At 41.6% G+C, this 25,000-nt stretch overlaps 1 protein-coding gene and 1 long non-coding RNA gene across 3 annotated transcripts in view; both read right to left on the bottom strand.

Annotated features, from left to right (window-relative positions):
- LOC135098726 (uncharacterized) overlaps positions 1–7,058 on the bottom strand; it is a 43,530-nt gene extending 36,472 nt beyond the window's left edge. Inside the window, exon 1 of one of the 2 annotated variants that reach the window (XM_064001113.1) lies at positions 6,962–7,058. The gene's annotated coding sequence lies outside the window, so the exon portion shown is untranslated. The remainder of the gene's footprint in view (positions 1–6,961) is intronic. The other variant, XM_064001110.1, reaches the window with a different exon arrangement.
- A 3,145-nt stretch (positions 7,059–10,203) lies between these two features.
- LOC135098730 (uncharacterized) overlaps positions 10,204–25,000 on the bottom strand; it is a 67,205-nt gene continuing 52,408 nt past the window's right edge. Inside the window, exons 3-4 of the long non-coding RNA XR_010267323.1 lie at positions 20,046–20,189; positions 10,204–12,441 (exon numbers count right to left, since the gene is read on the bottom strand). This is a non-coding gene — a long non-coding RNA (uncharacterized LOC135098730). The remainder of the gene's footprint in view (positions 12,442–20,045; positions 20,190–25,000) is intronic.

The following is a 25,000-nucleotide window of genomic DNA, read 5'->3' as shown; positions in this document are numbered from 1 at the left end:
AATTCACTCACATTTCCAGCCTGTCCGTGTCCTGTCCGTGTCCAATCGGTTTTCAAAAGATACGTCAAAATCACCATGCTTTTTTTTTTTTTCCTCAGATATCCTCGCTTCATATTCACTGGCACTCAGTGATACGTTCAGTTATTCATCCACTCATAACTATTCACATTTACTCATTACACTTCACCCTCTTTTGGATAAGCCTTTTTTTGACTGCTAAACTCAGGGAATGGCGCCTCAGTGGGTTTCTCTCTCTCTCTCTCTCTCTCTCTCTAGTCCAGTGTTCCGCAAAATGCACCCAAGTTTATCTCTCTCTTCCCCCATTTGCCTTTATTTTCCGCGGCTCTCACCTCCTCTCACCCCGCCCCGCCCCGGCCCGCCTCGCCCCGCCCCTCCTCCTCCCCACCTGAAGTCTACAAGAGCAGGGGAAGGAAAAAAAGCAATATTAGCACTTTTCCGTTTCCTCACCTGCCTCCTTCCCCTCCACCCCACTCTCTTTTCGCCTCCTCTTCCTCCTCCTCCTCCTCTTCTTCTCTACCATCTCTTCTTCATCTCGTCTTTAAATATTCTGTCTTTCTTATCTTTTTTTTTTCTATCTACGTGTGTTTCTTCGTTTCTCCTTTATCTTCTTCCTCCTCCTCCTCCTCCTCCTCCGTTTTTTTCTTCCTTCTCTTCCCTACATTTTTCTCCTCCTCTTCACATCATTTTCACTCATAATAATTCTCAATTTTCTTTTCTTGTTTACATGTACTGTTTTTTATGTTTCTCTCCATCATATTTCTTCTTCTCTTCTCTACTGTCTTTTTTTCTTTCATTCCCTCTTCACATCTTCTTTTCTTTTCTTATCCATGAGCTTCTTTTTTTATGCTTCTCCTCTTCTTCTTCCTCCTTCCCCTCCTCCTCCTCCTTCTCTTTTATTTCTCTCTTTCGTCCTCCTACTCAGATCATCCTCATTCTTCCTTTTTTTTTTCCTTCATGTCGATTTTCTTTCCCTCCTCCTCCTCCTCCTCCTCCTCCTCCTCCTCCTTTGGTCATCACCCTCCCTTTCCTCCAATAGAATTCTCTCCCGCATCTCCTTAATTTCCACCTTTCCTTCTAGTCTCTAACCCTTGGAATCCCTCCCCTCCCCTTCTCCTCCTCCATCAACATCCCTCTTCCTCCTTTCCTCTCAATCTCTATTTCTCTTCGTACTTGTAATTTTTTCCCTACTCCTTCTTTTCCTCCTCTTTTTTTTTTCTTTTACTTATCTTCTTCACCTCTCTTTCTTACATTTTCCACTTAAGATTGTTTTTTTTTTACTCTTCTCACCAAACGGTTCTTCTTTTCTTGTTCCTGTTCTTCGTCATTCCATATATTCACTCTTTGACCATCATTTTTAACTTCCTTATGCTCTCCATCTCTGGGTCTTCTCTTTCACACTCTCCTTCAAAAAACACAACTTCCTCCTCCTCCTCCTCTTCCTCCCCCTCCTACAGTTTCCAGCCTTAGATATATTCCACCTCCTTCAAAAGTAGTTCTTCATCTTCCTCCTCCTCCTACAGTTTCCAGCCTTAGATATATTCCCACCTCCTTCAAAAGCAGTTCTTCATCTTCCTCCTCCTCCTACAGTTTCCAGCCTTAGATACTCGTATATTTCCACCTCCTTCAAAAACAGTTCTTTATCTTCCTCCTCCTCCTCCTCCTCTTCCTCCTCCCCCAAATATTTACTCCGATGACAAAAACTGGAGGCGACCCGTTTGTTCCTCTCCCTCGACTCTCCCTTTGGCCAACAAAACGAATCACTTGACACACACACACATACACAGTTGAGTCATGAGCTGGTTTGCTTGTTCGGTTAAGACGACTGATAAACAGTGAGAGAGAGAGAGAGAGAGAGAGGGCTGAGAGAGAGAGAGAGAGAGATGAGAGAGAGAGAGAGAGAGAGAGAGAGAGAGAGAGAGAGAAGAGAGAGAGAGAGAAGAGAGGTGTTGTGTTCAGTGTATCCGTTACGAGTTTATCTTTATTTTGCAGAGTTTTGTGTGTGTGTGTGTGTGTGTGTGTGTGTGTGTGTGTTGCGTACTAAGATGGAGAAAATGAGTGTTAGACAAATGCTGGCCAACTATGATGTGATTGGTCTAAATGAAGTAAAAACTAATGAGCATGTGCATTTCCCCGGTTATGTAACCTTTAGAAGTAAGGCCACACAATCGAGTAACAGGGGAGGCACAGTGGTGCTGGTGAGAAACTGTATCGCCCCGTTTGTTTACGAGGTTGATACCAGTGTTAATGATCAGGTGTGGTTACAGTTTCGAAACATGTATGGTGTTTTGTTTGGTTTCATCTATGTACCACCAAGTGATTCCCAATATTATAGTCATGAGTCTTTTGCTGCTATTCAAGGAAAAATCAAGGCCAAGTACATGTGTAATGGTTACATCATGATGGGAGATATGAACGCAAGATTTGGCAAAAGAGTGAGGGAAATTTTACCATATGTACAAGAGCAAGAGAGTCACCCATATTCATACCCACATATAAATGATGTCAATGTTGCTAATGACAATGCAGATGTGTTGTCTTCTATTTGTATGAATAACAAGCTTTTGGTGTTAAACAACCTGAAAACATGTAAGAATAATTTCGTGAGTGACAAAACGTACCGCAAGCGTGATGTATGGATTTCCGAGTTAGATGTATGTATTGTATCACCACAGTTGTTAGACTCTATTAATGATTTTTCAGTGATGCAACGTATCGACCTTCCATCTGACCACGCCCCAATAACTGCCACAGTGAATGTCACAGGGGTAGACCTATGATAACCTTAGTGTACGGGCGTCCACACTTGGTGGACACGCAGCTCTGTTAGGAACGGCAGGAAGATCAAGGTTGGTAAGAAAACTTGTAAGATTCTGTGAGATTGATAAGGAGAATTTTGTGAGACATATAGCACAACAAATGCCATGTATACAAGATGATGATGTGAATTCTTATGTTAACAACCTTTCGGACACTGTATACATATGCCAAGAGTAGTGTTGTACTGAATGAGGAAGTGTCGCCTGTCAGTAGAATGGAGTTAGGGAGATGGGAGAGGCTGATGGAGGATGATGACGATGCGAGGGTATGGAAGGCAATTGATTGGAAGGGTAACTATAGTACATCTACGCATAGTGATAGTAATCTACCAAGTGATGCAGAATTTAGAGACCATTTTGAGAAAGTACTGAATCCTGCACGAGAAACTCAAAATGATTTATCAGATCTGTCTACAGATATTAATATTCCTGTGCTTGACGAACCCATCTCTCCCCCTAGAAGTACAAAATCAAATAAAAAGGATGAAGGTTAACAAGGCATGTGGGCCTGATGGTATCCCCTCCTGGAGTTTTTTCACTTATGTCACCCCAGTGGCTTGTTACTATTGCCACATTATTTAGTTGTATTTTTTCATCTGCTATGTTCCCTTATGCATGGATTAGAGCAAAAGTATTTGTAATATTTAAGAAAGGTGACAAGACTAACACTGATAACTATCGTGGAATAAGCGTCATTAACTCTATAGCTAAACTGTATGAGATGGTACTTTGTGAACGCCTGAATCAGTGGTTCAAACCAGACAGGGAACAAGCAGGGGCGCAGAAGAAGCGCGGATGTATAGAGCATATAGTAACGCTCAGGCTGCTTACCAACACAGCCAGGTTAAAGAAGATTAAGTTGTTTGTGGTATTTATAGATTTCTCGAAAGCGTATGACATCGTTCCAAGGAAAACTCTGTTTACTGTGATGAAGGGTTTGGGGTGCGGGGCCGTGATGCTGGCCGCTATGGTGGCCATGTATCGCACCACGGAAAGTGTTATCGGTGCCGCAGTATTGAGCGCCTCACAGGGAGTCAGACAAGGATCCCCTACCTCTTGCTTTTTGTTTGTAATGTTTGTCAATATGTTAATCAGATCTGTTAAAGAAAAGTGTAGACCAGAAGTATTTATAGAATGGTTAAAAATTTTAATGTTCATGGATGATACAGTATTATTATCAACGAGTAGGGAGAATATGTACATTAAGCTGAGGATATTACAGGAATATTGTAAAGAGTATGGTATGAGGATAAACAGTGCAAAGACGAAATTTTTTGTCATCAATGGTGGGCTAGGAGACAAGGAGCCGTTTAGTGTAGGTGGTACGAGTATGAAAGTGGAACACTGTGATAGTTATATGTATTTGGGTTCACCATTTACGTGTGACGGTTCTGTGTCTTCTGCCGTCAAGGTACATGCAAAGAACAAATTATGTCATGTGTTAAAGTTATTATCGTTTTTAAAGAAGAATAATGATATCCCCTTTATAGTAAAGCGACGTGTGTTTGACGCTGCCCTCCTGTCGTCACTAGTGTATGGTTGTGAGTCCTGGATTGATGCTGACGTTAAACCTGTAGTTAAGGCTTTATAACTGGGCACTGAAACAACTGTTAGGGGTGAGAAAAACTACTCCTAACGTGGTGTGTTATGTCGAGTCGGGTTATCCATCGCTTCCTGACCTTGTGAAATATAGACAACATAAGTTTTTAAAGAAAATGTGGGATGAGAGGTCCAGTATGAATGATGATCCACTATCTTTTGCAATGAGAAAAGTAATAAACGAGAACACGAATATGGGCAAGTGCGTGAAAGAAATGATAAGAGGGGAAGTACCTGACATGTCTGTGTTATTGGAGAAAGCGAAGTGTTGCATCAGAGATTCAGGTACATCAAGATGTATAGTGTATAAAGACATAAATCCCACATTATCCACACACGAGATTTACACTAAGAGGCAAATCTTAAATGAGTTTTCATAGACTGGATTTTACAAGGTTTCGATTATCTGGCCACACTCTAGCTATAGAAACAGGGCGATGGAATAGGCGAGGACGGGGCCGCTTACCGCTGGAGGAGCGGCTGTGCAGTTGTGGTGAGATAACAGACGGAGAGACACGTACTGGAGAACTGTACTCTTCACCCAACATCATAAGGAATAACTATAGATACGAAACAATGGAAGATGTATTTACAATTGTACAACTAGCGAGATGTGTAATGTAATTTTCGATGTACTTAAAGTATATAAATAAGGAAATTTAAATGAATGCGAATAATTTGTATGATATCTGGTAATGTCTATTTTTGGGTAGAGAAAAATTTTTTTTTATTTTGTATTTTGGGAGTTCTTTTGCTGCATTGCAAGAATATTTATTTAATGATTTAGAATATTGTGGACTACAATTATTATTGGACTACTGCTGTGGATATTTTTTTGTATTTTAGTTTTTGTTTTAGTTTTGTTTGCTGTAATATGATTGTGTAGTCAATAAATCTATCTATCTATCTATTTATCTATCTATCTGTGTGTGTGATGAAGGATGATAAAAATGTCAAGCTTTGGGTAACAAAAGACAAAAAAAATCGTTCAAAAGCATAAATAAATAAATATATAAATACAATAAAAAACTAATAAAACAATGAAAGAAAATAAAGAGGCAAATAAAAATAAAATAATAAATAAAGGCTTCCTTCTATGTCGTACTTTAAAAGAAAACGGGAGGAGGAGAATGGAAAGAGACAGAAGCCAATTTATTTATTTATTTATTTTATTTATTTTTTTTTTTCTCTCTGAGGTGTGTTGATGTTCCTCTTCTGAAACACCTCAAGTCGTAAGCAGGATGAAATAGAGAAACAAAAGAGAATTGCAGACTTTACGAGTAGAAAAGAAAAGAGAGAGAGAGAGAGAGAGAGAGAGAGAGAGAGAGAGAGAGAGAGAGAGAGAGAGAGAGAGAGAGAGGGAGAGAGAGAGAGTCCTAACATAACTTACATTAAAAGCGCTGTGCAAAACACGAAGACGCCTATAAAAACTAAATAAATAAATAAACAAATGAAAATAATCGAGAGGATATATTTTCCTATTTGTAGGTAATGCAACGTTGAAAGGACGCAGTGGAACAAAAGGCAGCGTTCAAGAATATGCTATGTCACTGAAAAACATTGTGTCGAACAGCGCTCAAATACACATAAGAGTTACAGCGTTTAGAGTAAAGGAATGAGAGAGAGAGAGAGAGAGAGAGAGAGAGAGAGAGAGAGAGAGAGAGAGAGAGAGAGAGAGAGAGAGAGAGAGAGAGAGAGAATGTCCTAACGTAAAATAATATAATACAAATCAGAATTGTAGAGATAAACAGTAGAAGGGATGAGAGAAAAACCTAATTTAACCTGAGAGAAGCTTAATTCAACCTGAGAGAAGCCTAATGTAACCTGAGAGAAGCCTAATGTAACCTTAGAGAAGCCTAATGTAACCTGAGAGAAGCCTAATGTAACCTGAGAGAAGCCTAATGTAACCTTAGAGAAGCCTAATGTAACCTGAGAGAAGCCTAATGTAACCTGACATAAACACTCATATTTCCTCTGTGGACTAATGGCGAGGCGAGGAAGGTGTGTGTGGATTTGAACTGAAGTGAAAGACGAGTGATTTGAAAGTGGTGCCTCAAGAGTGGCTGTTCTTTTTGTCACTTGGAATGGAAGAAAGGGACGTGAGGCTTTACATTATATGAAAAGAAAGTTGACATTAAGAAACTGGAAGTGTTAGTGACTTTTGGAGGAGTTATTAATGTAAGGAAAAGGTACGAGAAATACAGGTTAAGTCAACGGAAAGATAAAATAAAACAAGACAGCGGCCACAGACATACCAATCCAACAAGGTTTTACTTACTCGTTTATAGAATCTCAACTTCGCTTCCTTGATTCTCACCTCAGGAAGTGTAATCACAGGCCAATCACCTACACAAACAAGCAACTTCCCATATGGCCTCCATACTTATCTCTCACCTGACAAGCTTAACTACTTTACCTGCACTCTGATCACCATTGCATCCTAATCACTCACAATCTCACGACTTACACATTAATTCCATCCACTGAGTAATAATTTAACATTGTTTCCATTAGCAAACTCTTACCTTCACTCCTTCACGCCTCCTTCAGCGTCCTGCCACGAGTCCTCCACTCCTCAACCTCTCTCTCTCTCTCTCTCTCTCTCTCTCTCTCTCGCTGCTGGTGGTAACAGGGCCCGAGCGCGGACGACAGGCTGGAAGAACACGAGACAATGATCCATGTTCTGAAGCACTTCTGCGCCGCGCCTCCACTTAACAGATAAGACTCGAAATTAAATTGCACAGGTTCTCAAAGATATCTTTATGGTTCTAGTAACAGACTAACACGATCTCTATATTATTAACAGGAGAAACGCATTTGAGAGCCCGGCTAATCATCTATGTGGCATTTGAAAAAAAAAAAAAAAAGACGTGGTGAAACAGCACAGCGTTACAGAGTACGTATGTAGCTGTACTCGTAATGCAAGTTTTTTTTTTCTATCACAGTTATTAACATGTGTGCGTTGGTATGTGTGCTGGCTTGTATAAGTAAAGTTATAGATTTACTAAAAATATCGTTTTTTTTTTCGTTTTTTAGTTTGTAGTTAACGAGTGTTTGAATGATTGTTAATCTCTCTCTCTCTCTCTCTCTCTCTCTGTTACTACTAATACTACGACGAACCGAACACTACTATTACTACTACTAGTGCTACTACATCTGAATTAATATATATATATATATATATATATATATATATATATATATATATATATATATATATATATATATATATATATATATATATATATATATATATATATATATATATATATATATATATATATAGAGAGAGAGAGAGAGAGAGAGAGAGAGAGAGAGAGAGAGAGAGAGAGAGAGAGAGAGAGAGAGAGAGAGAGAGAGAGAGAGAGAGAGAGAGAGAGAGAGAGAGAGAGAGAGAGAGAGAGGAAATATTTGTCACTTTTATAAATGATGCGTTATCAGATAAACTTGGAAATTTACCACTTTAAGAATTAACACGTCAGTGACACACACACACACACACACTCTCTCTCTCTCTCTCTCTCTCTCTCTCTCTCTCTCTCTCTCTCCCTGTGTGTGTGTGTGTGTGTGTGTGTGTGTGAGAGAGAGAGAGAGAGAGAGAGAGAGAGAGAGAGAGAGAGAGAGAGAGGACATGCATGGGTGGGCACAAGGAGTAGTATTCATACACGCCAGAGTGAGCACCGCAACTAGATCTTTTTTTTTGTGTTGTTTTTCCCACTCTACATAAAGTGTAAAGATCAAATGACTTGGAACATTTCATTCCACATTTCCCTTACTGCATATTTATATGTAAGATTTACGCAGGCAGTTACTTATTCTATTTATTTGTTTATTTTGTTTATTTATTTATTTATTTTTTGTCAAAGTTTCATATTTCAATGTTGTCTCTCTTGGATAATTAACAAGTAGAGCTTCCACATTATGTTGACAAAATTAGTAGTGTCAAATTAAAGTAACATTGTATGACGCTAAAATAAAAAAAAAATAAATAAATAAATAAATAAAATAAAAGTGCTTATTGCTTGCTTGGATGCTGCACAAGGTAATCTCTTATACTAACTGTTAACGTATCTTGTGTGGTGAAGACTGGTGCTATTGCATTGTGTGTGTTGCAGCTGTTTACATGTGAAAGCTTTATTCATACACTATATTACAATATATATTTGTATCTTTTGCTTAATGTCATTATGTCTGTTTGAATAACTTTAGCTTATTACGAATCTTACCTAATTACTAATTTGTTCCAGACTCTTGGACTTGTACCAAACAGGACGTACACCAAAAAAAACTTTTCTCTATCAGAAATACAGAGAGTGTCCGAGTTACGAGATAACGAGTTATGAATGTTCAGATATACGAGCAGTCTACTCGCAAAATGAAACTGTGCTCTCGATATTGTTCTCTTGGCTAGCCTGAAGTTCAAATGTGGCACTATGCGCCATATTTAGCTAGTATGCTGCTTCGCCACTACCCGCGCAGCACAGCAGCACAGCGAATAATAATAAATAAATAAATAAATAAATAAATAAATAAATAAATATAAATAAATAGATAAATAAAATTACCTGTCAATCCAAAAACCAGTAAACAGCAGTCTCAAGCACAGCAGCACAGCAGCACACCATCATAAGGCACCATTGTCAACTGATCAGAGTGAAGCCAGTGCCTCCTCCCAGTACTTCCAAAATGAAAACACGTCACCAGTAGCCAGCGCTCACTACCTCTCAGGAAGGAACATCGCTCACCCATGCAGGTGGGGAGCATGTGCATCACCCCCAACCTACACCGGCAGTTCCCACTCTTGGGCCACCCCCTTTATTCCCAGTCTCCTCCCCCTCCTGCTTCCCATTCCTCCCCTGAAACCTACGCCCGCATCGCCTCGACCCCAGCAGCGAGGCCTCACCAGGGTGTTGGAGGACCACTTCTCACTCGTGGGGGGGGTCAACACAGATCAAATGTAACAAGGCCACGTCTTTCGCATCCTGGACAACGATTAGTTTCTAATTCCCGTGAGAGGCACACAGTTCCCCACTACACACATTACAACCATGCAAAACATGTGGGTAACTATTCTCGCAGTTCTTACCATGTATCAGAAAACAACAACACACACAACAAAAAGATAGGATTCTTTAACTGTGGGGAATTTAATCACATGCAAGGAAGTTGTAGATTTGACCATAAACTCCAGTGCCAACAATGCCATTCCCTGGGACATAAAAACAAACTTTGTAGTTACTATTGTTAAAATCTTGGCGATGACGAACCTGCCGCTGTGAACTCAAAGAAGGATTTGCTAATTGTAGAACATATTAATGCACAATCATTGATATCAAGTTTAGATGAAGTAAAGTTATTGTTAACCGACAGAAGCATTGATGCTTTGTGTGAGTGAGACATGGCTGCATGCAGACACTCCAGGTGGTTATGTTCACATTGATGGAGATATGGTATTTAGATGTGACAATGAACGAGGAGGTGGTGTCTGCATGCATGTAAAGAGTACTTTAAATCCTTCTCTCATTATACTAGGTGTGCCAGGACAGGTAGGAGTGGAAGACGTATGGGTTCAGATGCAATGCAGGAAGCTGCCTGCCGTTGTCATTGGATGTGTGTATCGACACCCTAAAGCTTTAGCCTCATCCTTTGACAACATACAGGAGGTTTTCAAGGTGGTGTGTTTGCGAGGCAAAAGTGTTTTTATCTTGGGTGATTTTAATGATGATATGTTGATATAAGGAAATAGAATTAGCAAAATAATAAGAGATAAGTTGATTCAGTTTTATTGATAAACCCACAAGAAAAACCTGACATTGAGCTACTCTACTGGATCTTATTATCACTAATAAACCTGAGGTAGTTTTATCCCGTGACGTGGTCCCTCAGTTAATTGCAGATCATGATCTCGTGTCCGTCGCTATAAATGTAAGAAAACCTCGCAAAATACCGGTGATAAAAAGCCTCCCTGATCTGAAGCACTGTGATAAAGACACTTTGTTTGCTGCTTTTATACAATGTGTATTGTATCAATAATGTGTTTTTAACTGACGACCTTAACAAACAAGTGTATATTTTTAATGAGGTTTTTAGTTTTCCTCTTGATGTGTGTGTGCCCCTGTTGTGACTAAAGCTGTGAAAGGCACACCAGCACCATGGATGAGTGGCGATGTTCGTGAGGCAAAGGAGGACCGTAATAGGTTGCAAAGAGAGTTAAAAGTCGGTACAAATAACGTTGGATTGAGGGAACGTTATAAAGCTGCTGAAACATGTCAAAGCACTCATTAATACCTCTAAGGCAGAGCATTATCAAGGTCGTCTAAAAGATTGTAAAGGAAATATCTCTGCAACATGGAAAGTTACTGAGGAAATTATTCCTAATCAGAAAAAAAAAAAAACATGATACTCACAATTTTGGTAACGTAAATGAAAAACTGACTTCAATAAATTCTTTTCAAATGTTGGGGAGACTACTTTCAGACGTTCTCAGGAAGAACTAAGAAGTGAAGGGGTAGTAGTAACTGTTCATCATCTTCAAGTAAATACCATTAAAGTGAACTCTGCTTGTAGATCTGAGCCTGTGGACGCTGACACCCTTATCTTAACCGTTAAAGACCTCGATGTAACCAACTCCATCGGGTCGGACGGAATAGCATTAAAGTTTGTCCGGGATGCGCCCTGTGTCACTGTCCTCTCCTCAGCTGTATCATCAACACGTCCCTGGTGACTGGCGTGTTCCCCGAGTCATGGAAACATGCACTGGTTGTCCCCCTGTATAAAAATGGTGATCCCGATGTTGTAACTAAACAATGGTCTCATGTTTAATTCTTGCAAGACTCAGTGTATTTTTATAGGTAATCGCCAGCTTTTATCTCACACTCCCCCAAACACGACTGTGAATGTTAATGGAAATGTAATACATCCAAGTAAGCACGTGAAAAACTTGGGAGTTTCCTTGGAGAGTTACTTGCTTTTTGACGTCCATATTAATGAGCTGCAAAGGAAAGTGGTGGGTATTTTAATGTATGTAAGTAGAATTAGTGAAAACACAGATAAGGACAGCAGGATCATGGTGACACAGGCCCTTGTATTAAGCTTAATTAACTGTTGTATTAGAATATGGGGACTACAAATGATGCATTAATGTCTGGTGTGCAAAAGTTACAGAATGCTGCAGGAAGGGTTGCCATAGGTGGAGTTAAGAAATATGATCACGTGTCTCCATTTTATAAAGAACTCCAATGGCTACGAATAAAGCACAAACATGTTTTACAAGTGGCTACAACAATATTTAAGATTTTACGAGGGTTTCATCTAAAATAGTTTTTATCACTATGTAACAGGCAAGCTATCACCAGTAGCGTCACAAGACACAGGCACAGGTTGCTTGTACCGCGCACCTACACACACACTGCTGATACACGCACTGTCATATTGGGAGCCACAGCGTGGAACTCTCTCCCGCTCTCCCTCACACAGGACACATCTATAAACTCTTTTAAGGCTGGACTTGAAAAAAAAAATAAATAAATAAAATAATAAATAAATAAATAAAATAACCAAAAATATATTTAGTTAGGTTTGTTTCATCTTGATGTTTTCATTGTAAGTGTACCAGTGTATGTAAGTTAACTTAGCATTTTTGTGGTGCATCTATTATAGACGAGTGATCCTCAACTTTATTGTACTTATATTGTTAAATATCACCAGTATTAAATCATATTTGTATACTTGACTACTTGTAAAATGTGTAACAACCACTTTGGTGGATAATAAACAATTTAATCTAATCTAATCTAATCTAATCTCTCTCTCTCTCTCTCTCTCTCTCTCTCTCTCTCTCTCTCTCTCTCTCTCTCTCTCTCTCTCTCTCTCTCTCTCTCTGTCACCGTGGTGGAAGATATTAGAGGTGGGTGTGGGAGAGGCTTGTTTGAGATTCCAAGTTGTGAGCGCCGCGTCCGTATGACAGCATACAAGCTGTTTTCCCTCATGATGCCCCGACATGGATCTGTAAAAATTAGGTTAGGTTAGGAACATGTTAAGTTAGGTTAGGAATGTTTTTTTTTAAGCTTCCAGTGACAGATTAACAAGATTTCCGCATTAGTGACAGGAGAAACACTATTTCAGTATGTTGTAGTGTAAGTTATAGGGTTTTTTTAATGATGTTCTTATGGTTCAGATTAACAAGATATCTGCATCATTAACAAGAGAAACACCTTTTTAACGGGTTGTAGTTGCAAGGGTTTTTAATGTTTTTTTTTTTTTTTTTTTTTTCGTAGTATTGACACCATCCGCGTCACCGCCCCCGCAAGACAGATGACGGCGCAAGCAGTCTGGCCTCCCAAGACAACCCTCATTCAGCGGTTGAGGGTCATGACAGCACACGCGGAGCTGAAACCATCCCCTTGAGTGTCGGCCCAACACACCACTCACTCTGGTGCCAAGGTTAAGAGTGGTGACTGCCTGAGTGGCGCTGCTTCCCTCAGTGCCTCGGTGGTTAGTGGCGCAGGGGAGCTGACGGACACGCTTTTGTAGGAGTGAGTTTCCTGAGTTTCTGAAGCGAGATATAGACCTTATGAACGTAGATATGTGTAGCGCACCGAAGATAAGGCGAAGCGCAGGCACACAGCAGGCAGACAGCGGGAGACAGCAGCAGCAATAGAGTTATGTGCCGAGGTGTGGCACACTCAGATCGCGGAGCCATGAAGACAGGCGGGTCGCTGGTCGCTTTGTACTTCCTGGTGTTCGCGGGCAGTACTTCGTGATGTCCTACTGCCTTCAATGTCTCCACTGTAGTTGTGTCAAAGAATTGTGTGGTTTTCCATGTATTTTCACGTGTTTCATGTGTTTATCAAGATGTGTTTGATCAAGATGTGAGAAACGGTACTCTCTGTGGTCCTTGCATGCAGTGACCCTGTGTGTTATTATCACTTGTACTGTGTTAATATACTTCATTTATTACGTGGTGATCAAAATATTTTATGTTGTGTGTGTTGATACAAGTGTTTAGTGATGGAGAGTGAGCGTCACTGTGTTACGTGTGGCTTTAAATGAGTCCTCCATATTATCTGAAACAATGTGTAATTCATTGTTTAGTGTACGATTTGCCTCGTTCTATTTACTTGACTTGACCTGAACACTGGAATAAGTTATCATGTGCAGTCATTGCTATTAGCTTGCATGTGTAGGCACAACCTGAGTATTTGCAAACCACTAAGAGAGAGAGAGAGAGAGAGAGAGAAAGAGAGAGAGAGAGAGAGAGAGAGAGAGAGAGAGAGAGGTTTCTATAAAAGCATGGCTGCATTATTGCCAAACACTTCCGTGGTGACGCCTCCTCGCCTTGCAGGTTCTCGCAGGAGCCTCAGACAGCTTGTGCCGGGATCTTTTCACTGTAACGTGGGCTGTGGCGGTGGCGGGGGACAGGTGGCGTCTGTGAGATAAATAAACAGAGGTGACACTCAGCGGGAACACGGCTCCCCCTCACCACCTCGCCTTCTCGCCTCCTGGCCAGGGATAAACACTTGACGCTAAACTTGCCCACCACAATATAGTGAGATGGAGCACTTGTGTGTGTGTGTGTGTGTGTGTGTGTGTGTGTGTGTGTGTGTGTGTGTGTGTGTGTGTGTAATTTGCAATACCTGCATTAATTTTTTCTCCTTCACTTCTTTCAGGTGAGCCATCTCTTCTATCCTTGGTAGTTACTTGTGTCTTGCCAAAGGCACTAATGGAGTCACTTCATCCTGTCAACTTTCCCTAATACATCTCAGTAACCTGCAGGTAACCACTAAGTGTCACTGAGCCACAGCATTCATTCTTGCCCGTCGCCACTGCTGTCTTACTGGGTCGAGTCCCTCAGTCACTTCATTCCTTGAGAACTCTCTTACTCTGAGATCTAAGGCATGTATCTCTTCTTTGCTTCTTTCCACACATCCATACCCATTGTAGCTGCTTACTACACAATAACAAATCTGTTTAATATGCAAGCAATTCTTATCGTCTTCACATCTCGTTAATCTGTGCCCTTCATTCCCGCCAGCTTCTCTTGCTCTCTCACTGCATTCAAGTTCCCTATAAAAATGATGAGATCTCTGAGGAATGTCTCTCTTTCACTGCCTTTTTTACTCGTCCATCCTTTCATGTGCCCCTTCAGTTATCCATCACAGCCCCTTCATCTTCTGGAAGTCTACAGTGTGTATCAGAAATCTCTAAGGACTTTCTCTCTTCGTCACTTCTCTTCACTCGTGCAGTTCCTTCATCCTTCGCGGTGTCTCTCGTCTTACCATTAGTTACCCATTGCAATCTCTTCACCGTTGAAAACTCTACAAGTGTGCAAACAATTCCTCTCCTTGTCTTCCTCTCCACTTCTTTTCTCTCATCTCTGGCTGGCCTCTCCTACTCTCGTGTTAGTCTACTACACTCACTTCATTCCGTCAAATTTCTCTACTGAGTATGTGGAATCTGCAAGGATCTTCTCTCTCCCTCTCCACTTCCCTCCACCCGCAGGCTCAGAAGGTCTATTGCTCATCAGCTGTCCTTTTCTTATATCTTTACTGCATTGACTGACTGACTAACCTCACTCGAAGCTTTCCTTTCCTCTCCCTTATTGATTTTTTTTTTACTCTGACATCACAAGTCACCCAGTATTCTTTCCTCGCCTAATTAGGGCCGTTTCTGGCATCCTGGCGTCTCATGCGAAGGGCTTCTTGGTGCCCCTCTGTCGTGGAACTATGATAGATGGATTCCCAGCCCTCTAAGGGGGTTACAACCACTCCTTTCACATTTAAGTGTATCAATCTAGTAAATTTTGAGAGGAAAAAACCTGAATTCGTAAATATGATAGGCTACTTTCTTCAACGTGATTATACACAAGACACAGTAGCAGTGTCTCTTCAAGTTTAGCAATTACAAAGTACACTAATATAACATAGATAAGAATGAAAATGTGAAAAGTCTGCGAGATGAACAGATCCGAAGCAAGATACCATAGTCTGCCATGAGAGAGAACGACAGGAAGCCTTAACCGTGAGAGAAAACGAAAAGTAAAGGGCACACACTATAAAAATTACCCTCCATGTTATATCCTATATGTAAAGGTATTATTTCCAGAACTATTGAAATATGTGTAGAAAAAATAAATAAATAAATAATAATAGATAAAAATTTGACAACTGTTCATCCTAATCACGTACAGTAATGCACAGACAAAGCTAAACTCAGCAAAGCCTCTCCTTTCACTTACTTCCACTGCCCCAACAAGACACTTAACATGTAACAATTTCCGTTTCCCACAAACATTCTACCATAACTGCATCTACAATTGCTAACACAAACCTTTCTACATGCCTTTTACTTTCATCTCATGGGAAACCTGAACTGAAAACCTTTTTCCCACGTATATTACTTTTCTCAAGTGTATTTACTCAAGTGTAAGTCTCAGGTCAGGGTTCCTAGTGAACGGACGTGTTTAGTGAGCAGTGACCTGACGCTAATATAGCTGGCTAGTGTAGACATGGCGCCTTGTGTTGCTGAGTCGACAGGTTGTGTTAGTTCTCCTGTTCTCGAGGCCTTCGTTGCGAAGGTCTCAGAGGTGGAGGCTGAGTTCCATCGAAGGATCTCGGAGGTGCAGGCTGAGTTTCGTGAGAGGATCTCAGACCTGCAGGCTGAGTTCTATGAGAGGATCTCAGCACCTGTGGGAGGGTCGTGCCCCACCGTCACCTTACCTAGTAAGGCGACGGAGGAGCAGTGGTCGGTTGTGTGCAGGGGAGCCAAGAGGGTGAAGGTGCTCAGGGCACCTTCCGTGGAGACGAAGAATCCCTTCAATGTGCTGGAGGAGGGGAAGGAGAAGGAGGTGGACAGGGCTGGAGGAGGCAAGAAGGAGGGGGCAGTTGCAGTCACCCTGCCCCAAGGTAGAGTGCTTGTGTTTGGTGATAGTCAGGTTAGGCACTTAGATAGTGCGTTCTGTGCTAGGGATAGGAAGCGTAGGTCGAGGGTGTGTTTGCCGGGGGCCGGGATAGGGAAGGTAGCTGATAGGCTAGACACGTGCTTGGAAAAAGATGGGACCAAGCCCATTGTTTTTCTCAGCGCGGGAGGGAATGACCTTGGTAAGGTCAGGAGTGAGGAGCTTATCAGGAGGTTTCGACAGGCTTTGGACAGGATTAGGGACAAGGGAGGGATCCCCGTGGTATGTGGTGTCTTGCCGAGGAGGGGAGTTGGTGCTGAGTGGCTGTCCAGGGCTATTACAGTGAATCGCAGGCTCGCGAATCATTGTAGGAGTAATGGATGGACGTTCATCGACAACTGGGACCTTTTCTATGGCAGGGACACCTTGTACGCCAGGGATGGAGTGCATTTGTCACGCCAGGGTGTTCGTGTTTTGGCCGAAACACTCGAGCGGGAGGTAACTGCACTCCAGCACTTTTTTCGTTAGTCGGGAGGGAAGAAGGGGTAGTGAGGAGAAGGCAAGGGGCAAATTAGTTAAATCTAGAAAGGAAGCTAGCTCAGGGATGGTGAGAAATAGCTTAAGTGTTTACTACACAAATTGTAGAAGTATTCTGAATAAAATAGACTTGCTTAGAGGAATAGCGAGTGTAGAGAAATTTGATATCATTGCTTTAACTGAAACTTGGTTAGATATGTCAGGAAAAGTATTTAATCCAGAGGTTAAGATAGATGGGTATACAATGTTCTATAAAGATAGAGAAAACAGGAGAGGAGGTGTCGCGTTATACGTTAGGGACACATTACAGTGCTGTATGAACAATAGAATTAAAACAGATAACAAAGCAGAGTCGATATGGGTAGATATTAAGGAAGGATCGCAGTCAGTAGTACTAGGGGTAGTTTACAGACCACCGACCAGTACAGAGGAAATTAACACCTCACTGTGGCAGGAATTAAATAGAGCAGGCAGGTACAGTCAGGTATGTGTGGTAGGAGATTTTAATTTTAGGAATATCGACTGGAGTCTGATTGTGGGTAACAAGGAAGCAGAGGAATTCCTTAAGGTAATTCAGGATAATTTTTTAAAACAGGTAGTCGTAGAACCCACAAGGGGGAATAATATTCTAGATTTAATTCTTACTAACAGGGAGGAAGCAGTCACGCAGGTAGAGGTTGGAGGACAGCTAGGTAACAGTGACCATAGGGAAATTAGGTACAATCTAGAATGGGAAGAAACTGTTAGAAACAAAAACACTAGTAAAATACCTGACTTTAGGAGAGCAGATTTTGAAGAATTAAAAAGGTACCTCCAAGGAGTGGACTGGCAAAGGATGCAGGGTGAGGTCAGGTCAGGGACGGAGTTCAGAGAGATAAGGCAGGATGAGGGAGGTGAGGTGAGGCTCCAGAAGGGAGGAGGAAAGAGGAAGGGGGGAGATAGGTGTGAGTATGTTGGAATGTCAGGTCATGCTGAAATGAGAGAGGTAAGGTCGAGGCGAGTTGATGAGGGAGGGGAGAGGATGGTAGGGAACGAGATGAGGGGTTTAGGTGAAGTAAATGTAGATGAATTGTATAAATATTTCGTAGATAAAGTTCATACAGGTCAATTAGCAAATATCCCGTATAAAACAATAAGATCACAAAAAAAATGACCCTAAATGGATGACTGCTAGGTTAAAGCATTCTATAGGGCGTAAGAGAAGTATATATAAGAGATTAAAGGCAGGTGAGGAAGTTTTAAGGACACAGTATAATGAATTAGTTAGAACAGTCAGGAAGTTAACGAAGAAAGCTAAGGGCAATTATGAATTAAGGGTAGCCAGCAGGCGAAGACGGACCCCAAGGGATTTTATCAGGTATACAGGACGAAAAATAAGGATACTGTAGGTCCATTAAAGGCAGCAGATGGGGAGCTGGTTAGTTCTGGGGAGGAGATTAGTAAACTTCTGAATGATTATTTTTTAACTGTCTTCACTCAGGAAAACATGCAGGATATGCCAGATAGTGAACAGGTGTTTAGAGCAGATGAGTATGAGAAGCTGACGGATATTTCCATAACTAGGGAGATAGTGGAGCAGGAGATAGATAGGCTAAAAAAGTTCAAGTCACCAGGACCTGATGAAATATATCCCAGAGTACTTAAGGAATGTAAAGAGATTATTAGTGAGCCGTTAGTTTCTGTCTTTAGGAAATCACTGGAGTCGGGTGAGGTACCAGCAATGTGGAGGTAGGCTAATGTAGTACCCATCTTTAAGAAAGGAGATAAAACTTTAGCGTCTAATTATAGACCGGTCAGCTTAACTTCAGTTGTAGGTAAAATGTTAGAGTCAATAATAGCGAGGAACATTAGGGAACATTTAGACAAACATAACTTGATAAATCAGTCACAGCATGGCTTCACGAAGGGGAAGTCTTGCCTGACAAACTTGTTAAGTTTTTACAGTAAGGTGTACGAGGCAGTAGATAATGGTGATAGTTATGATATCTTATATCTGGACTTTAGTAAAGCATTCGACAAGGTGCCCCATCAAAGGCTCCTGAGAAAGGTTAGGGCGCACGGGATAGATGGGAAGGTGTTAGGTTGGATAGGGTCATGGCTTGGTAACAGGCGACAGAGAGTGCTAATAAACGGCTCGAAATCCGAGTGGGGTCATGTCATTAGTGGGGTGCCACAGGGATCAGTATTAGGGCCATTATTATTTCTAATATATATCAATGACTTGGATAGTGGAATTAGTAGCGATGTTAGTAAATTTGCGGATGACACAAAGATAGGTAGATTAATTAGGTCAGAAGCGGATGCCATCGCCTTGCAGACAGACTTACGAGTAGATAGAATGAATGAATGGACGGATAGATGGCAAATGCAATCTAATATCAATAAATGCAAAGTGCTTAGCGTAGGTAGAGGAAACCCACACAATAGGTACACATTAAACACCCAAACTCTGGTAGGTACAGGGTACGAGAAAGATTTAGGAGTTATAGTTAGCTCTGAACTCCGTCTAGGGAAACAATGCATAGAAGCCAGAAACAAGGCAAATAGGGTACTAGGATTCATTTTTAGGAGTGTTAAAAGTAGAAGGCCGGAAGTAATATTAAAGTTATACTTGGCGCTGGTCAGACCTCATCTAGACTACGCTGTGCAATTCTGGTCCCCACATTACAGGAAAGATATAGGTCTATTAGAATCAGTACAGAGGAGAATGACTAAAAGGATACAGGGGATGAGGAGTATTCCTTACGAAGCGAGGTTGAAGCGGTTAAATTTACATTCTCTAGAGAGACGTAGGTTAAGAGGGGACCTGATAGAAGTCTTTAAGTGGTATAAGGGTTATAACAAGGGAGATGTAAGCAAAATTCTTAGGATCAGCAACCAGGGCAGAACAAGAAATAACGGGTTCAAGCTTGAAAAATTTAGGTTTAGGAAGGAGATAGGAAAAAAATTGGTTCTCAAATAGAGTGGTAGATGAGTGGAACGGACTCAGTAATCATGTAGTTAGTGCTAGGACACTAGAGAGCTTTAAGAGAAGATTAGACAAGTTTATGGATGGGGATAGCAGATGGAAATAGGTAGGTGTGTTTCATACAGGGACTGCCACGTGTAAGCCTGGTCGCTTCTTGCAGCTTCCCTTATTTCTTATGTTCTTATGTACTCTAGTTAAGAACACTAACTGCCTAACATGTCCAAACTCCGCCAAGCCTCGCCTCTCGCTTGCTGTCTCCTCCCTGCATCGGACAGACGTGTCAGCGCAGTGTTGCTCAGGCACAGGGGAAGAGCGCCGAGCTGTGCGGTGTCGGCTCCTCTGCTGATCCAACCTGTCAACATGCAGACAATAAGTCCCCAAGAGAAGACTAGATCTGCATCAGCCAGCAGTTCACTGATCACCACGAATACAGTACGACACTGACAAAGAATGAAGTGTACGTGAGGCCTGCATATCAATGAAAGAAATCACCCGTGGGCTTGAGCATACTGACAAACAGAATCTACAAGGAAATGACATAAGTTTTGTGCAGTGGTGTACTACAAAGACTTACAAGAGTTGTGGCTGAGTGGCACTTTTCTATGAAGCACTAAAGAGGCAAACACTACGCACTAACCTAATCCTTTACTTAACAAGACAAACCCACCGGTACATGCCTTACATCAGCTCAGAGTGGGACTGTGCTATTTGTGCAATATGGAAAGAAAACAGCCAGACAAGTTTTTGGTGTATAAAGCACCAATACACCTCATTACACCGTGTTAACTGAGTGTAGGACTGCCACTTACGAAGTGTGCGCCATAATCCTGCTCACAATCTGTTTTAAATTGTTCATTATGAGATTTACAAGAAATTATGATTAAGATAATATTACATATATAATATTCATCATAAACACACAAAAACTAAAAAAATATGAAGTGTTAAGGAAAAAAAGTGATAAATATGCACTTATGTTTAAATATAGTCAAAACATGCATTTGCATATATAAAACATGGAAGCCCATGTCACCCTTCCTCACTAAGTTCAGTACTACACCACAAAATATATATATATATATATATATATATATATATATATATATATATATATATATATATATATATATATATATATATATATATATATATATATATATCAGACGCCTATTGCACATTACCTCTGCTGCTGCTGTGTACCTAAACTTGAGTCAAACATTGACATTCTTTAAACAAAATTAATAAAAATAAATGGATAGTGTTTCCCAAATAATTTTACAGATGGTGTGAGTGTTGAAGCAAAGTGTGCCAGGTGTGTGACATAGGAGAGGATGAGACGGTGGGGCATGTAGTGCTGGAGTGTGTGAAGTATGCCAGACACAACGATGAGATGACGCAAGTGGTGCTGAGGGGAACTGGGGAACGTCAGAGTGGAGAAGACAGGAAGGGAGTGGGTGGCGTTGCTGCTGGGACGGTGTGAGGAGACGAATGACAGGATGACTGAGGCTGTGAAAGACAAAACGTGTCGCGCTAGATGTTGTAGGAATTAGTGGTGTGAAACATGATGCCTGTTTTTCTGTCTGCCATTATTTTCCATTTTCCTACAGGAGCTGAAGTTATAAAGGCCTGGTTCTGGAGTATTCCCGAACCACCTGTAGCATCAAGATCAAAATCAAACCGCCGTGTTGTCATTTCGTTACTTGCTGTTGTTTGCCTTGTGTTTATGTCTTGTTTATTGTCATTTTATTTTCACTTTATCCTTCATGCCAGTTTTGTGAGGTTTGGTCTAGTTTTGGCCAGAGTGAGGAGAGAGAGCAGCCACAACGCACGCCCTCGACGCCATTAAAGACACAAACACACAGGGACACTGAAAGAGAGAGAGAGAGAGAGAGAGAGAGAGAGAGAGAGAGAGAGAGAGAGAGAGAGAGAGAGAGAGAGAGAGAGAGAGAGAGAGAGCGGGGAGGGGGAATGCTTTTCAGTGAAGGAATGGATGAACTTTGAATGCGGAAAAGTAAGAAAGTTTTCAGACAAAGGGAAGACTCAGTATTGCCACATTTTTGGATGCAGCTGACTAGTAAATACCTTCACACAACAGGACACCTCACCGTTTGTTTTTCTGTGGCCTTGTATTTGACCAGTGGGGGGACCGTCAGTCACACGCGAGGGGCGCAGGTAATGTCCTGTCCTGGAAACAAACATAAAAGTAGAAATGCCAACCAAATTCTGTCTGACTCGGGATGCCCACTACCATCTCTGACCGACGCCATCACGAAAAACAGATTCTTCGACAGTAGCGTGGTAGTTGTCTTGTACCATTTGAAATCACCTTTATGTGTAGGTATGTCTGCTTTGAAATCCGGCATCAAATGTGCTTGTTGTTGGTGGTGGTGGTGGTAGAGGTGGTGCTGAAGGTGGTTTTAGCAGTGGCAGTGTGTGTGGTCGTGAACATGGCATTAGTTGTGGCAATAAATGTGGTGCATATGGACAGGTGAACTTGTAACTGTTGTGGCTGTGATGGTGTGATGACTGGAGCGGCGATAGTATCACTGGTACAAGTGTTTGTGTGAAAAAGGTGCAAGAACACAAACGCTTCATTGCAGGAAATGTTGCTCTTCCATTGCGTGTTGGCTCTGAGGCGTCGCTGAGGCGGCGTCGCTGTACACTGCCAGATTAATGGTCCCTCACCCTTCACTCGCTGTCAGGTTATCTCGGATCCAGAGATTTCTTCACCTTTGACACACAGGTAACGTCAGTCTACCGTTGGTGCATGTTAACTACATTTCCTTGTATATTGCTATTAAACTTAAACTGTTACTACACAAATTTTGATATTTTAGCGTTCACTGCCAAGTAATAAAAGTTTGCAATCATTTAAAAGAAAAATCATTGGACGTAGTAGCATTTACCATACAAATATTTTCTTCTTCCCATTACGTATCTTTTTCCCTTCTTTTCCTTGTCCCTTGCTTGGTGCCACTCGTGTGTGGAGAAGGCGCAAGTCCCCAACGGAGGCTGTCACAACCAGATGGAAAGAAAAGAAAACCCAAGTGAAAACACCACAGTTCTTGACACTCCAGCCTCTCCAAGCTTCCTAACTCTCGCCCCTTGCTTGGCTTCAGTCACAGTAACAGTAACAACAGTCATGATACCTCATAAAACAAAACAGAGGAACGTGTACCTACAAACGCTGCAACCCAACACATCAGGGTACAAGAAAGCTCGCACTCCCGAGTCTTAATACACTTGTGGCGCTGCGGGGCCCTCACCATTCCGGCCAGTAGTTCCCGCCAGCGTGAGGAGGGCTTGGGAAGACTGCTGGAGCCGCCGCCACAGCTCATGATGCTAGAGAAGGGAGATGTATGGTAGCCTGTCTGTGGCTGTTAGCGCCGGGCTGCCCACCACGAATATGGAGGCGAAAGAGAACTGAGAGATGCAGGAAGAGGGCCAAGGAGAGAAGAATGGGAGGAGAGGCAACAGTGAAGGGAAAGAGGTGAGAATTGTAAGGTAGATAACAGAGAGAGAGAGAGAGAGAGAGAGAGAGAGAGAGAGAGAGAGAGAGAGAGAGAGAGAGAGAGAGAGAGTGACAGATGGGAGAAAGCTGAGACCGAGAGTGACAAGGAGGAAAAAAGGAGAGAGATGGAAAGGAAAGAAGGAAAAGAATGAAACAAGAGCGTGATAATGAGATAGAAGGAATAAGGAAAATGGAGGTGACACGAGCGATGACTAAGTTAATAAGGTGTGACAATAACCGCAAAATTAAGTAGCATGACACCAGTGTGAAAAACAACACCCAATGACTGCTCGTATAAAGAAAACGGACAAAAAAAAAATGAAAAAGAGAGAAAGATGATGGGATAGTGGGGAGAGAGAGAGAGAGAGAGAGAGAGAGAGAGAGAGAGAGAGAGAGAGAGAGAGAGAGAGAGAGAGAGAGAGAGAGAGAGAGAGAGAGAGAGAGAGAGAACATAGATACTTGAATATTCTTGTTCTTTCCATGTAGTTAGTGAAGCCCAAAACTTCCCTGTACACATGGAATAACTGAGTTGCCGGTGACTGCTCGTCCGTCTAGAGGAGAGAAACGCCCGTTTTCACTATCTTTCGTCCCCGACCGCTCACCACAGAAAACGATTCGCAGCTTTACTCGGGGTAACTATACTAGCTTTGTCTCCATTTACTCAATCATCTTTCAGCACATAATCGCGTATTTTCATGAAGTTATAGAGCAGTTTTATCAAGGGGTCTTTAAATAGATGAATGTAGGGAGCTTCACTGAGGTGAATATTAATCACATACACTTTTATTATGAGATTTATGAGCCTTAAACAGTTTCGTAAATTCGTAAAGTCAAACCCAGCACACACACACACACACACACACACACACACACACACACACACACACACACCTTCCTGTTAAACCTAAGTAAACACTGACAAGAGAAGAGAAAATACACCAAAACACAAGGATTGAATAAAACAAAGTACACAAGCAGAGAATAGAAGAATGAGTGTAAAGTGACCACGATACATTGGGAGATGATGAGTGGAAAAGTGGTTTCCCTGTACACGAAGTCTAGCGGTCACACACACACACACACACACACACACACACACACACACACACACACGAGAGGTGCACTTGCGCATGAGAACATTCCTTTCACTAATGCAAGGAGACAACAAGTGCATAACTGTCGCAGACACAGAGGAACACACCACGCGGCTTCACTGGGATATGGATATTTGCAAGCGTCTCGGTGTCTCTCCTCGACCGCCTGTAGCAGCCTCTAGTACAAGTTGTGAGGGTTTTCAAGTTTTTAGGGGAGGTTCAACAAATATTTTGTTTCATTATTCGAAAAAATACTCTTCAGATAGAAAAGTAATTTCTTTGTCTTTTGAAAACAGTCCTTATGACATGACAAGGCGTTACAGATCAACTCTGTGAAACTCTGTGAAACTCGTGACAGTGTGGACGGTGCAGGAAGTCTCACACCTGCCATTCCTCTTACTGATGGGCAGCAGGGGGCGTTAAACAAGAAGTGATATTAATTGCTTCATTCTAAACGCCACAAGAACGGGATAAAACGGCGCCACGCGGCAAAACTACAGGGAAACAAAAATACTAAAGATACGATGAAATATGATCGAAAAAAAAAGCACGAAAGCA

The sequence above is a fragment of the Scylla paramamosain genome, unplaced genomic scaffold (genome assembly GCF_035594125.1).
Source record: "Scylla paramamosain isolate STU-SP2022 unplaced genomic scaffold, ASM3559412v1 Contig77, whole genome shotgun sequence".
NCBI lineage: Eukaryota > Metazoa > Arthropoda > Malacostraca > Decapoda > Portunidae > Scylla > Scylla paramamosain.
This window is presented reverse-complemented; position numbering and strand designations above follow the sequence as displayed.